The sequence below is a fragment of the Thamnophis sirtalis genome, unplaced genomic scaffold (genome assembly GCF_051295495.1).
Source record: "Thamnophis sirtalis isolate CommonGarterSnake01/CBP01778 unplaced genomic scaffold, rThaSir2_p1.2 scaffold_2, whole genome shotgun sequence".
In the NCBI taxonomy this organism is placed as follows: Eukaryota; Metazoa; Chordata; class Lepidosauria; order Squamata; family Natricidae; genus Thamnophis; species Thamnophis sirtalis.
In genome coordinates this window covers 50,748,048-50,761,731 of record NW_028261382.1, presented here as the reverse complement: position 1 = coordinate 50,761,731, position 13,684 = coordinate 50,748,048, and positions in this window count along the sequence as shown.

Genomic DNA, 13,684 nt, shown 5'->3' with positions numbered 1-13,684 from the left:
CCAGGTTGCTCCTGAATCTATCGGTCGACTCAGATGCCAGTCAAGCCCCACTTTCCCCCATCCATTACTGCCCCTGCGTGTTTCTCGGTCTACTTGTTTTGGGGGGTCATGGCAAATGGAGTATCCGTGTTTGATCTGCGTCTTAAAGTGGCCTCCTTTCTAAAATAGTACGGATTAAGCCCCAGATTTCACCTGGATTTTGGCTACTTGGAACACAGGCAAACCTTTGTTTGAGGTCCTGGGGAAGGTTCTACCACAAAACCGCGGACGACAAAATCGCGGTCGACGAAAGCGCGTATGTGACATCATCACAGCGCGACGAAAAAGATCGAAAAAGATCGAAAAATGTAAAAATAAATCTAAAACCTTCCCCTAACCCCCCCAAACCTTCCCCTAACCCCCCCAAACCTAACCCTAAACCTAACCCTTAACCTAACGCTAAACCTAACGCTAACGCTCTAACCCTAACCCTAACCCTTAACCTAACACTTACCTTTATGTGAATCGGCTTGCTGTAATTTAATTTTTATTTCAATTTTTCGATCTTTTTCGTCGCGTTGTGATGATGTCACATACGCGATTTCGTCGACCGCGCTTTTGTGGAACGCGCTTTTGACGGGTCACGCCTGGGGAAGCCATCTGGCCCCAGGAGGTGTGCTCCTAACTCCAGGTTCTGCATTTTTAGAGACGCCTGTCCTTGGCTCAGCTGAATTTGTTTCCTGGCATGGGGGGGAATATGTGGTTGTCAGAACTCTGACCTGGTGCTCCCAATTCCAAAGTTACGTTCTGTCCTGGCTCTCAAATACGGTCTCCTCCATCCGATAGAAATGGCCAGAAGAACTCTGATGGCAATACCATTTACGGGCTCTGGGAAGTCAGGGGGGGAAGGGAGGTGGGGTGTTATGGGGGAGGGGGAGGGGGATATATAGTATGTGTTAGATTTTAAAGTAACGCGACTGCACTTGTATACTGTTGCTCTTTAATTCCACTGTAAAAATAGGACAAGCTGAATATATTGATAGATAGTAGAAATACACCGAAGGGAGGAGTAGAGGGACAGAAGAAAGAGGGGTAGAGAGGGTGGGAGAGAGGAATGGAGGGAGGGGGAGAAGGAAGGGAGGGAGTGTACCGGGAGAGAGGAGTGGTAGAGGGGGAGGGGAAGTAGGGTAGAGGGGAATGATGGAGGGAAGATGGAAAGTTGGAGGGGGGCGAAAGAAAGGGTGTATGGAGGGTCGAAGAGGTACATTGGGTTTCTATTTTGGGGGGTTTTGTTGACAAGAGGAATGGCTGTGTTTATTGTTTAACGTTTTATGGCCCTGGTTATGCACAGTATATATGTGACTGTACGAAAATGAAATGGAAAATAAAAACACATTTACGATTTTAAAAAAAAGAACTCTGATGGCCGATGACCTTATTAACTGGCTCCCCAGGCCCATGATGGAGAACCTATGGCATGCGTGGCACAGGGGGCACAAGGGGGCCTCTCTGCAGGCATGTGAGCCATCGCCGCAGCTCAGCTCCACCGTGCATGACCGTGCGCCTCCTGCCAGCCAGCTGATTTTCAGGTCTCTGCTGTGAATGTGCTGGGTGCATTCCCCTCCCCCACACCCACAGCCCAGTTTTGGTCCCAGGAGGCTTCAGGGAGGCCTGCTAGACCCAAAATGGGGTGCAGGTGGGGTTGTGCACACATGCGCAGGGTGCAAAGGGACAATGGGGGGGGTTGCACGCACATGCGCAAGGGACAGGGCACACGGGGGGATGGGGAGGTTGTCATGTGCAAAATGCATTATCGGTGTGGGCATGCTTTTGGCATGTGACGACCAAAAAGGTCGCCGTCACTGCCATAGGCTCTTCTCCGGCATCGCCATCACGATCCGTATTGATCCGCCGGGTACTGAGCCAAAGCAGGCTGCCTCCGCAGAGGGCATGGAAGGCAGGCAGGTCAAGCCCAGCGGTTCTCAGCTCTGGCGGAAGCAAATGAATTGATTCTCATCCATCAAGGGGAGTCTGGACAGAGAGCCCCCGGGGGAGGGGGGAGGGGGAGGATGCACCAGGCCCCTCCCTTCCTTGGTAGCTGTTCAGGGGGAGTCTCCCAACCTCAACAGGCCTCTTCCCTTGGGTGAGAGCAGGGCATCTTCCTGTCAGCACCCCCAAATCCTCCCTGCTCCCCACAAGCCAGGCTCGTCTGATGCTGCAGCTCTCCAGTTCAGCAAGGGGGGTGGGGTTTTGAGCAGGACGTGGTGCCCTCCAGCATAGCTGACGTTGCTGAGGAGGGGGGTCAGGGAGGGTCTCCAAGGCTCTTCAGTCTTCTGCTAGTTGGTGCCCAGGCCAGGCACCTCACTGTGGCCCGAAATCTGCCAGTTCCGGCAGGAGACAGAAGAGGGTCTTGCCCAGCGGGAAACCTCCGAAGAGTCAGGATTGCCCAGCCAAGCATGCCAAGAGCAGAGAGAGAGAGAGCAGTTGGGGATTAATAACAACATTTATTTGGCCAAGAACCTCTCTCTCCTCCTCCCTTCTCTTCGCTCCGGACACCACGGATTTTGCAAAGGGTACAAAAGTCCAATGAAGCAGCAAAGAGAAATCCTGGATCAGAAGCTTTGCATTGCTCCTCCCTCCCCTCCCCTCTCATTTGACGCATCTGAACATCTTTCCGATTATTTTAAGGGATTCCATGCCACTTGATTGTGTAAGGATGAGCCCCCATCCAAAGGCCAGAAAGAGGAATGAATATACGTGTGCCAGAAGAACGTCACAAGATCCAATCCGGGTCGGTCCCCTCCGGCGAACTGAGGTTTACTGAAGAGCCAGATTGGATCTTGCCGTCAGAAAGACAAATCTGCAGAAGGAAGAAAATCCGAGGGATCAGCTGCCTTTAGCCGGAGTGAAGAATCCGTTGCTTTTCCTCCAGAGCTGACACCTGGCCACAGTTTGGCCTAAGCTGATCCTGATTGTGGCCACCATAAGCCCCAAAGGGCTTTGAAATGGGATTGGCCTAATTAAGGGAGGAAGTTCAGGCTAGCAGTGATTACTTCTTGTGACTGGCTGGATTTTAATTCCTCTGGAATGCCAGATGTTGGGGAAGAAGTAAGATGTAAGAGCCAAGGTGGCGCAGTGGTTAAATGCAGCACTGCAGGCTACTTCAGCTGACTGCAGTTCTGCAGTTCAGCTGTTCAAATCTCACCAGCTCAGGGTTGACTCAGCCTTCCATCCTTCCGAGGTGGGTGAAATGAGGACCCGGATTGTTGTTGGGGGCAATATGCTGACTCTGTAAACCGCTTAGAGTGGGCTGAAAGCCCTATGAAGCGGTATATAAGTCTAACTGCTATTGCTATTGCTATTGCTATTGCTATTGCTATTGCTATTGCTATTGCTATCTATCTATCTATCTATCTATCTATCTATCTATCTATCTATCTATCATCTATCTATCTATCTATCTATCTATCTATCTATCTATCTATCTATCTATCTATCTATCTATCTATCTATCTATCTATCTATCTATCTATGGATTGTTCAGCTGCCCCGAAAACAGTCACAGAGCAGGTCAGAACCTGAGCGGGTCCTCCCCCTCCCCCCCCCATCCTGTTGATGCAGGAAGGAAGTTTCTAGAAACACAGAGGGGCAGGGGAGGGAGGGAGGGAGGGGGTGATCTGGTCCGTCATAGCAGGCTTATCCCAGACTTTGGGGCAGAAAGCTGCCAGCAAAAAACCGTGGAAAGAAATGACAAAGGAAGGCTGGTTTCCATCCCGTGGACTCATTTCCCCTTTAATCTTTTAATCTCCTTCCTCCTGGCATTAATCTGCAAGGTTCTTTTTGTCTTCCTCCCCCAACTACTAAAACAATAGGAGTTAATGCGCCGGGGGGGGGGGGAAACGGCCATTATCTAATAATTCTGTGGGCCTGAAATCTTCTTACAGGACGCTAAATACGTATTTAGCGGAGAGGTCTTTGTCCGGGGACAAGCGATAAAATGGGGAGGGGGGGGAGAGGAGGAACAGGAGGGAGGTTTTATCTTAGATCAGCATGGGGGCAATGCCCCCCCGCCCCCTCTGGCTAAATGGCCAAACCAACTTTCGGTGTCCAGGCAAATCTTGGTCGGTCTGCCTCTCTCCCTGTCTTGCTAGGGGAGCCAGAGATTGGAGGGAGGGACCCACCCCGGGTATGGCTGGCACGAGAGGAGGAGGAGGATGGCGGCTTGTGGAATGTGCTGGAGCCGAGGTGGCGCAGTGGTTAGGGGTCCAGTACTGCAGGCCACTTCAGCTGACTGTGATCTGCAGTTCGGCGGTTCAAATCTCACCGGCTCAAGGTCGACTCAGCCTTCACCCGGACTGTGGGGGCAATTTGCTGACTCAATTTGCTAAAAAAAAAAAAAAAAATCTGTAAACCGCTTAGAGAGGGCTGAAAGCCCTATGAAGCAGTATATAAGTCTAATAAATAAATAAATAAATAAATAAATAAATAAATAAATAAATAAATAAATAATTGAGTTTGCCCCAAGTAGGATGCTATGTTGAGGTCCTTCCTCTTAGCCATGATCCATCCTTCTTTCCTTCCTCCCCTTCCTTCCTCCATTCCCTCTCCTCCCTTCCTCCTCCCTCCCTCCCTTCCTTCCTTCTTTTCTTTCCTCCCCTTCCTTCCTCCCCTCTTTCCCTCTCCTCCCTTCCTCCCTTCTCCTTCCTCCCCTTTCCTTCCTTCCTTCCTTCCTTCCTTCCTTCCTTCCTTCCTTCCTTCCTTCCGCTCTCCTTTCTCCCATTCCCACTTTCATTCTCTTTCATTTGAGATCTTCCCCTCTCTTTCTCTCTGCAACAGCCTTTTCTGACTGAAAAGCACTCCTGGAGAAACGTTTCAAGTTTATTAGAATTTGTATGCCGCCCACTCCCATAGGGACTCTGGGCGGCTCACAACAGACAAGAAACATTTGAATTTAAAAATAGAAATAATAAAAAATACAGTATTAAAATTCACATCACCCATTCTATCTAAGGTCACTTGTGGGTGGCAAGAAGTATCAGCCGAGAAGGCGAAGGCCCAGACCCACACTTACCATTCATGGCAACAGGGCTGTCGGCCGGGTTCTTCACAAAACATCTGCCTTTCTTCCCCCAAAGAGCCGATTCACTCATTAAGTCTGATTTTTTTCAGAACATTAAGATCTCTGTCGTCCTTCACAGCGTAAGAGATAGGAAATTCAGCCTTGTCCCGAAGGGGAAGCTGGAAGTTTCCTTTCCTAGAATGGAAGCCTTTCCCCTCAATGAACCTTCTCCAGATGTTCTGGGTTCCCCCCATGAGTGTCTCTCTGTTACTATTATGGACCTCCTGGGTTAACCACCTGGCTCCCTTTCATCCTGGCCTGATGTACCTCTCCTTCTGCAAGCCTCCCTCATTCACCCTCTCCTTCCTTCCACCTCTCCAAGCGGCCTCCTCTGGCACTCTGGGGTGCCAAGCAGCCTTCTGCCCATCCAGAAGGGCAACAGAGGCACCCAGCGAGCTCCGTGTTTCTCCTTTACCTTGGCCGAAAGACTTGGAGAAGGGGAAAGGCCTTGGGTTTCCCCTGAGGGTTTTGCCCCCGCCCCTCCCAGCCTCTCTCTCCCTCCTGGAAAGCCCCCACCTGCCCCCTTCCTGGGAAGACGGAGCCTCTCCTCTGGCAGCTCCTTTGCAGAAAGGGGCGACGTTGGCAGCCGCGGCAGTGGAGGGGTTAAGCAGGAGGCAGCGCGGAAGGCTGGCCAGCGGGAGCAGCGGAGCTCAGTCGGAGCTTCAACAGAGGCAGGGAAGGAGGGAGGGAAGCCGAGGCTCCTGCTGGAAGCGGGCACCAAGCGAGGAGGGCAGCCCTGGAAGTAGAGTGGAGCTGCTGCCGCCGCCATCCAGGACAGGACGGTCCTCTCCAGCCTGGCGAATCCTTGGAGACCAGGAGCGTCTTCTCCGGTTGCTCAGAGCCTGCACGACGGCGGCAGCATGTGAGACCCGCGGACGGAGCCAGCCTGCCATGACGGCGGCTTTCGCCTCTGCCAGCCAGCCCAGAGCGCTGCAGCCTCCGAGGGGCAGGGTCGGCTTTGAGGAAGACCCCGCCAGGCTGCCCAGGGGGCTCCTCCTCCTCCTCTGAATGCCCCGGTGATCCCCAAGCGCCCCTCCAGGACCGGGCATTTCCCCAGGGATTCCCAGGGGAGCCTGGAGGTGCCCTCAGAAGCTGCCAAGCGGAGGAGGAGGAAGAGGAGGAGGAAGAGGAAAGGGTTTGACCTCCGGAAGGTGATTTCTCCCAGGTAAGAAGCTCAGGTGCCTTTGAGTTCACCTGGGAGAGGCAGACGGGGGTGGGGGGTTCCTTGCGCAGCCATTGGGGGGAAGTTTTGCTCTGGCAAAGGGGACGGGGGTCTTCTCCCATCTCCCCTTCCCCTTTTACTACCAGCCGGAGAGGAAGGCAGGTGGTCCTTTCTTCCCTTAAGTCCATGAAACCAAGGAGCCCCTCTCTGTCCCCGGGGTCTTCCATCGCCCAGCGGGCCTTTTCTCTCGGGAGGAGGGGGGGGTGAAGGGTTCCTTCAACCTTCCTTCCCATGAGCCTTCCGAGACCCTCCTCACGTCTCCTTTTGGAGGGGGGGGGAGAGAGAGAGGTCCTAGGAAAGATTTTGGGCCCTTCGTGCTTCGGGAGGGGGTCCTGTTGGGTCTGCAAGGGGGGGTTGTCCTTGTGCAGAGGGAAAGGAGACCTTAACCCCCCCAAACTCTGGGGACGTGAGAAGGAAGGGGGCCTTTCACAGCCCAGAACAAGGGAAGGCGGCTTGGCTGTTATCTCCTGAAATCTCAGATTAATTACCTGCTAATGACTTTTGGGCATCCTCTTGTGGGGGGGGGAGGGGGATTCTGCCACATTTTGGAGGCACCCTGGTGGTTGCCTGGGGGAGCAGGGAGGCCGCCCTGTGGCTGCCCTTGTAACCCCCATGGCATCCAGGTGGGGGCATTCAAGGCCAACTAGCCCCCCCAAGGGAAGAAAACCAGGACACCCCCCAGGCCTGGAGGCAGGACGGAGGCTTCAAAGCAGAGAAGGGGCTTCCTGGAGACCCCAAGAGACCAAAGAGATTTTCTTCAAGGTTCCCTGAGGGGCCGAGTTGGATGGGGGGGTCTTAAGGAAGGACCAGGGGGGATCAACTCCCTGGAGCTATGGACACTGAAGGAGAAAAGCAAGAATTTTCCTTCCTTCCTTCCTTCCTTCTTTCCTTTTTTCCTTCCTTCCTTCCATCTATCCTTCCTTCCCTCCTCTCTGTCTTCCTCCCTCCCTCCCTCCCTTCCTTTTTTCCTTCCTTCCTTCCATCTATCCTTCCTTCCCTCCTCTCTGTCTTCCTCCCTCCCTCCCTCCCTTCCTTTTTTCCTTCCTTCCTTCTTTTCTTTTTTTCTTCCTTCCTCCCATCTATCCTTCCTTCCCTCCTTCCTTCCTTCCCGTCTTTCTTCCTTCCCTCCTTCTTTTCCTCCCTCCCTCCTTCCTTCCATCCATTCTTCTCTCCTTCCTTCTTCTTCTTTCCCCTTCTTTCCTTCCTCCATGTCTTCCTTCCTCCCTCCCTCCCTTCCTTCCTGTCTTTCTTCCTTCCCCCTCCCTCTCTCCTTCCTTCCTTCTTTCCTTCCTTCTTTCTTTCCTTTTTTCTTCCTTCCATCTATCCTTCCTTCCTTCCCTCCTTCCTTCCTTCCCTTCCTTCTTTTCTTCCCTCCTTCCTTCCATCCATTCTTCTCTCCTTCCTTCTCCTTCTTTCCCCCTTCCTTCCTTCCTCCCTCCCTCCTTCCTTCCTTCCTTCCCTCCCCCTCCCTTTCTCCTTCCTTCCTTCCTTCCCTCCTTCCTTCCTTCCCTCCTTCCTTCCTTCCTTCCCTTCTTTCTTTCTTCCCTCCTTTTCCTCCCTCCTTCCTTCCATCCATTCTTCTCTCCTTCCTTTTCCTTCTTTCCCCTTTCCTTCCTTCCATCCCCCTCCCTTTTTCCTTCCTTCCTTCCTTCCTTCCTTTCTTCCTTCCTTCCTTCCTTCCTTCCTTCCTTCCTTGTAATAAGTAAGGGTTGCGTCAGAGGTCCTAGTTTAGTTTAGCCACACATTGGGGCCCGAATGTACACTAGATGTTCTCCTTGAGGTCCCGACTGCAAGCAGAGTCCTCTTGGCTGGAGCTAAAGTACCTTTGGAGGGCACCAAGCCCCCTTCCCACCCGTTGGGCTGCTCCAACTCCATTGGGCAACATCTGGGGCTGGAGGGTGTGCGCCATCTGAACAGCTGTGCCATGTGAGGAAGAGAAGACGCTCATCCTGGGACCTGGGATGTTGGACTAGCAGGAAAGGCCTTTGGGGCCTGGATAGCTGGCCATGAGTTCAGCCCAGCTGCCCGAGGCAGGTCCAGGGGAGATGGGCCCATCATCCCCTCCTTGGGTGTCCCAGCTTCCCTTGCTGCCTCTATGGGTGACGGGCCTCCTCTTCCAAATGAGATTCTGCACCCAGCTTCCCATTAGAAGATCAGCCCCAACTCTGGCGCTGGGCCAAAGGGCTGAGCCACATCGGCTGAGATCCAGCAAGGCTGAGCTGGGGGGTCATTTATCAGTGGCCACATCCACATTGCCTCGAATCCACCAACGACGTGGCTGTGGCTTGGCTGGGAAGGGCTGGGTGGAACAGGAGGCCCCGTGGCTTCATCCACAGGTGGGATCCTGTGAAGAGCTGCACCCCCAAAGTGCAGGTAGGAAGACGCCCAGCACAAATCAGCCTCTTTCGGGGGGGGGGGAAATGCCCCGCACAGCCCCCACCCCATTGCGGGCAGAGGAGCAGCTGGTCGCTCTGGGATTAAGTTGACCTGTTCTAACTTCCAATTTTCAGAGTGAATAATCTATAGAGACCACATGTCACATGCTGGGAGAGGAAGATGTTATTATATCAGTAACCGGCAAATGGGATCAAGGGGCTTTGATCCCTCCTTTGCTCATCTGCCTCCTTCCCACCCCCCACCCCTCACCCCCACCCACCCCCTCACCCAGTCCTGCAGCTGGTTCATTTTTTTAAGTGCATCTGTTGCAGGGATTTTTTTAAAACCTCTTTTTCTTCATCTGTTTGTTCCCTTGTCTTTTGCAAAGGGCTTCTCTCTCTCTTTCCCTCCCTCCCTTCTTTCTCTCCCTCCCTCCTTTCTTTCCTTCCTTTTCTTTCTTTCTTTCATCTTTTTCTTTCCTTCCTTCCTTCCTCTCTATCTCCCCGTCCCTTCTTTCTCTCTCTCTCCCTCCCTCCTTTCCTCCCTTCCTTCCTTTTCTTTCTTTCTTCTTTTTCTTTCCTTCCTTCCTCTCTCTCCCTCCTTTCTTTCCTTCCTTCCTTTTCTTTCTTCCTTTCTTCCTTTTCTTTCTTTCTTCTTTTTCTTTCCTTCCTTCCTTCCTCTCTATCTCTCCCTCCCTTCTTTCTCTCTCTCTCTCTCCCTCCTTTCCTCCCTTCCTTCCTTTTCTTTCTTTCTTCTTTTTCTTTCCTTCTTTCCTTCCTTCCTCTCCCTCCCTCCTTCCTTCCTTTTCTTTCTTCCTTTCTTCCTTTTCTTTCTTTCTTCTTTTTCTTTCTTTTCTTCCTTCTTTCCTCTCCCTCCCTCCCTCCTTTCCTTCCTTCCTTTTCTTTCTTCCTTTCTTCCTTTTCTTTCTTCCTTCTTTTTCTTTCCTTCCTTCCACTCTTTCTCCCCCTCCCTTCCTTCTCTCTCTCTCCCTCCCTCCTTTCTTTCCTTCCTTCCTTCCTTTTCTTTCTTCTTTTTCTTTCCTTCCTTCCTTCTTCTCTCTCCCTCCCTCCTTTCCTTCCTTCCTTCCTTTTCTTTCTTCTTTTTCTTTCCTTCCTTCCTTCCTTCCTTCCTTCCTTCCTTCCTCTCTCTCTCTCCCTCCCTTTCTCCCTCCCTCCCTCCCTCTAACTGCCAGAATCACAAACGCAGCTTGAGGGTTGTGGTGGAAGGGAGGAGGAGAAGGCAGTGGGCCTCTCCGAGGATAACTGCACTGCAGCAGGAGGGAGCCTCTGGGGCCCGTCTCCCAGGGCCCTCCCTTCAATGGGGAGACTTCAACTGGTACCATTCCCTTCTCAGCATGCAATGGCCAGGCCCACCCTGGGGGCCCTGCAGCTGCTCCTGAGAAGGCCACCTTCTCTGTTGGGGCAAAAGGAAGTGGATGCGAAGCTTGTTTGCTTTTAACATTCCTTGTACCTTCAGATGAGGGGTATCTGTGGCCTCTGGCAGCCCCCTCCAGCCGGAGAGATTTGGGGGAGCTTCTGTTAGAACCTGGAGGCCTCGCTTGGCTTCCATCTTGGTCACCGAAGGTTGTGGTCTGTGTGAATTCTCTCTCATTCTTTCGGGGAAAGAGCCATGGGTGATCCAAAATGGGTATTCTCCTCCTGACCAGAAGGACTCTGGATCCAGGAGAATTGTGGACCGAATCTGGAGATCCCTTGGAGAAGGTCTTTTGAAGCCCAGCTGGAGATGCATCTTCCCACCAGAAATGAAGCCACAGCTGTCCCCACCAGCCTTGGGGAGAAATTCTCTAGGGATGACTGTCTTGTGTGTCTTCCTTTGCTCTGCCCCGAAAGTGCCACCAAGGGAAACCAGCTGACGCCGTTCTCCCAAATTAGAAAAGAGAGAACAAATGTCTCTTTTTAGTTCTTCCAACATATGTTCATAATTTTAATTGGCTTCCCTCGTCGGCTCTGGCCACACGCATATCCCAGAGCCTCTCCCCCCACTCCCCAGATCTAAATCTTCTGGCTTTTCTTTCACCATTGAACTCAGCCGGAGAAGACAACACGGTCATTGAAGGGAGAAATGTTGGGCAGCCACGATTGGAGAACTTTCTCAACCTGGTTACTGAACAAGCCCATTTTCTGAGCTTGCAGGAGATGAAATACACCTAACCTGGATACTTGGCGTGTGCCAACCCAAGGTTGGGTGTGTTGTGCCAAGGCATTCCCAAGGATCGTGGGCTGTTTTGAGTTCAGTGTTTAAATGTTTTGTGGGCAAAGGCCTTTTGTAGACCAGAGTCCCCCTTCAGACAACTACTGGGTTCCTTACGGAGCCTTGTTAAATGTGGCTTGTGCACCTTGGTCTCTCTGTGTGTGTGTGTGTGTGTGTGTGTGTGTGTGTGAGTGGTGGGTTTCAAAAAAAAATTGGACCCTCTTCTGTAGGTGTGGCCTGCTTTCCGGGTCCACTGGTGGAACCTCCTCTAACCGGTTCGGCAGATTTGACGAACCGGTTTCTACCGAATAGGTGCAAACTGGCAGGAACCGACTTCTGGTGTGTGTGTGTGTGTGTGTGTGTGTGTGTCTGTCTGTCTGTCTGTCTGTCTGTCTGTGTGTCTGTCTGTCTGTCTGTGTCTGTCTCTGTCTCTGTCTCTCTGTCTCTGTCTCTCTGTCTCTGTCTCTGTCTCTGTCTCTCTCTCTGTCTCTCTGTCTCTCTGTCTCTCTCTCTCTCTCTCTCTCTCTGTCTTTGGGTCTTGTTTTTCCTTCCTTCCTTCTCTGAAGCTCTTCCCCAGAATAACAGCCCCCTTTCCTTTGGTCAACCGAGGCCTTGGTGGGACAGTTTTCTTGCTTTTTCCTCTCGAGGGTCTTCCGGTTTTCAAAAAAGCATTAGAGGAAAACCTTCCCTTTCTTTTTCTACCCTGCTTCCTCCAGCTTTAAGGGAAGAAAGCCAAACAATGTCACAGGCTAATAATATTGGCTTTGCAAGGGGTTTTTTTCCCCCCTGTTTTATTTTTAAAAGAATCTTGAAACAAGGAAAAAGAAACAGATTTGCAAGCCTCAGTTATGGCTTTCGTGACAAAAGAGCCATAACCACCCAGGGGGAAATCAGAAACAGGCCCGGTGGGACAAGTCCTGTGGTCCTCACCACCTCTGGGTGCCCCCCTTCCAGAAGGGCCCACATTCCCCCTTCTCGGCTGACAGATTTCGGTGTCTGTCAAAGAAAAAAAAACAGCTGTTCCTTTGGCATTTCTAAAAAGCGAGAAAAAACCCCGATCACCTTGATCTCTTAAAAAAAAAAACAACATGACGATCTGTAGCGGCGCCAAATGCATTAAATTTGCATCGAGGCGAGTCACAATTAATTAGAGGCCCGGTTAATACTTGATGCCGGTGCTTTCCTTCCTCTGCAAACAGATTGAAAGTTGGCAGCCTCCAAAGTCATCTGGGCGTTGGGGTGGGTGGGTGGGGGCGAGTTGGCGAGCTTTTTCCTCCAAATTTATTTATTTATTTTGGTCACCTTCCTTCTCGTTTCCGCCAGTTGCAAAACCTGCCCCGGGGGGAGCAATTTAAATTTTTTGTCTGGAGGCAGTTGTGGTGGCTTTGACGTGGGGACATGGAAAGGCGGGGTTAAAATTTCCATGGTGTCAAATTCCTTTCTAATCCTGCTGGGGTTTTGTGTGGCCAAGGGCGTCCCCGTCCTCCCCCCACCCCCCCCAGACATGGGGTGGAGTGCCTAAAAAGCCCTGGGAATTGAGATCCCTTCCCCTCCTTAGGCATGTTGGACGCGTGACGCCTATAAAACAGGGTGGGATTTTAATCCTGTGGTTGTGTCTTTTTGTTTTTTTCCTTCCTTTGAAGATGGAGCTGCTGTCTTAATTATTTCTGGGGAGGGGGAGAGAGAGGAGAGGGCTGGCAACTACCCAAAATTCACTGCCCCTTCTTGGAAGGGTGTGTGGTTCAACCCTTCCAAAACTCCGGGTCTCCTGTTGATGGAGGGAGCAGAAATGGCCTTGTGGTTTAACTGTGCAACCCCTCCCTCCCACAGTGGCCTCTTCTCCCTCATTTAGAGACCCCTCCCCTTCCCCCCCCCAGGGAAACCCAAGTTTGGCCTGAGTTTATGAAACAGGTCCACTGAGCCAGGAAATCCCAAAGGGTCTCTTCCATTGAGCCAGGGGGGGCAAGGATGCCCTTCAGCATTCATCTCTCCGAAGGGAACGGACCCCTGCCCTCTCCATAAATTGCCTGGGATTATGGGAGTCTCATCCAGTAATCTGGGAGGTTGTGGAAAGGGGCTGTGTTGGATTAAAGGGTGCTTAAAACGCAAAATCCATTAGTTTTTCTAATGAGAGCGAATCCTGATTGCATAATCAAAGTCACCCACCGCCTCTCTCTCGCTGGGTGCTTTATTATTTTTTTTATTTTATCAATTTCATATATACATTCACAATTATATGATCTCATAACTGTTATTAATAATATGTATTTATAACAATTTTTCCCTACGGTTGACAATATACTTGAAGATTGCTTTTATCATCCCATAGATCCATTTTATCTTACAACGGTCCTACTTCTTCTTCCCTCCCTCCCTCTTTCCTTCCCTCGTTTCTTCTCTCCTACTCCCCTCCCTTCCCTCCCTCCTTTTCTCCTTCCCTCCTTCCTTCCCTCCTTTCTTTTCTCCTTCTCTCCTTCCTTTCCCCCTTCCTTTCCTCCTTCCTTCCCCCCTTCCTTCTCTCCTACATTCCCTCCTTCCTTCCCTCCTTCCCTCCTTTCTTCTCTCCTTTCTTCCCTCCTTCCTTCCCTCCTTTCTTCTCTCCTTCTCTCCTTCCTTCCCTCCTTCCTTCCCTCCTTGCTTCCCTCCCTCCTTCCCTCCCTCCTTCCTACCCCCTACGCTGGGTGCTTTTTGGAGGGCTGGGAGTATCTGGCAAGGCCGCCGCCTTCGAAGCTCGGTGGAGCAGCCCCCAGACTCTACCTACCTTGTGTAAAGTAGAC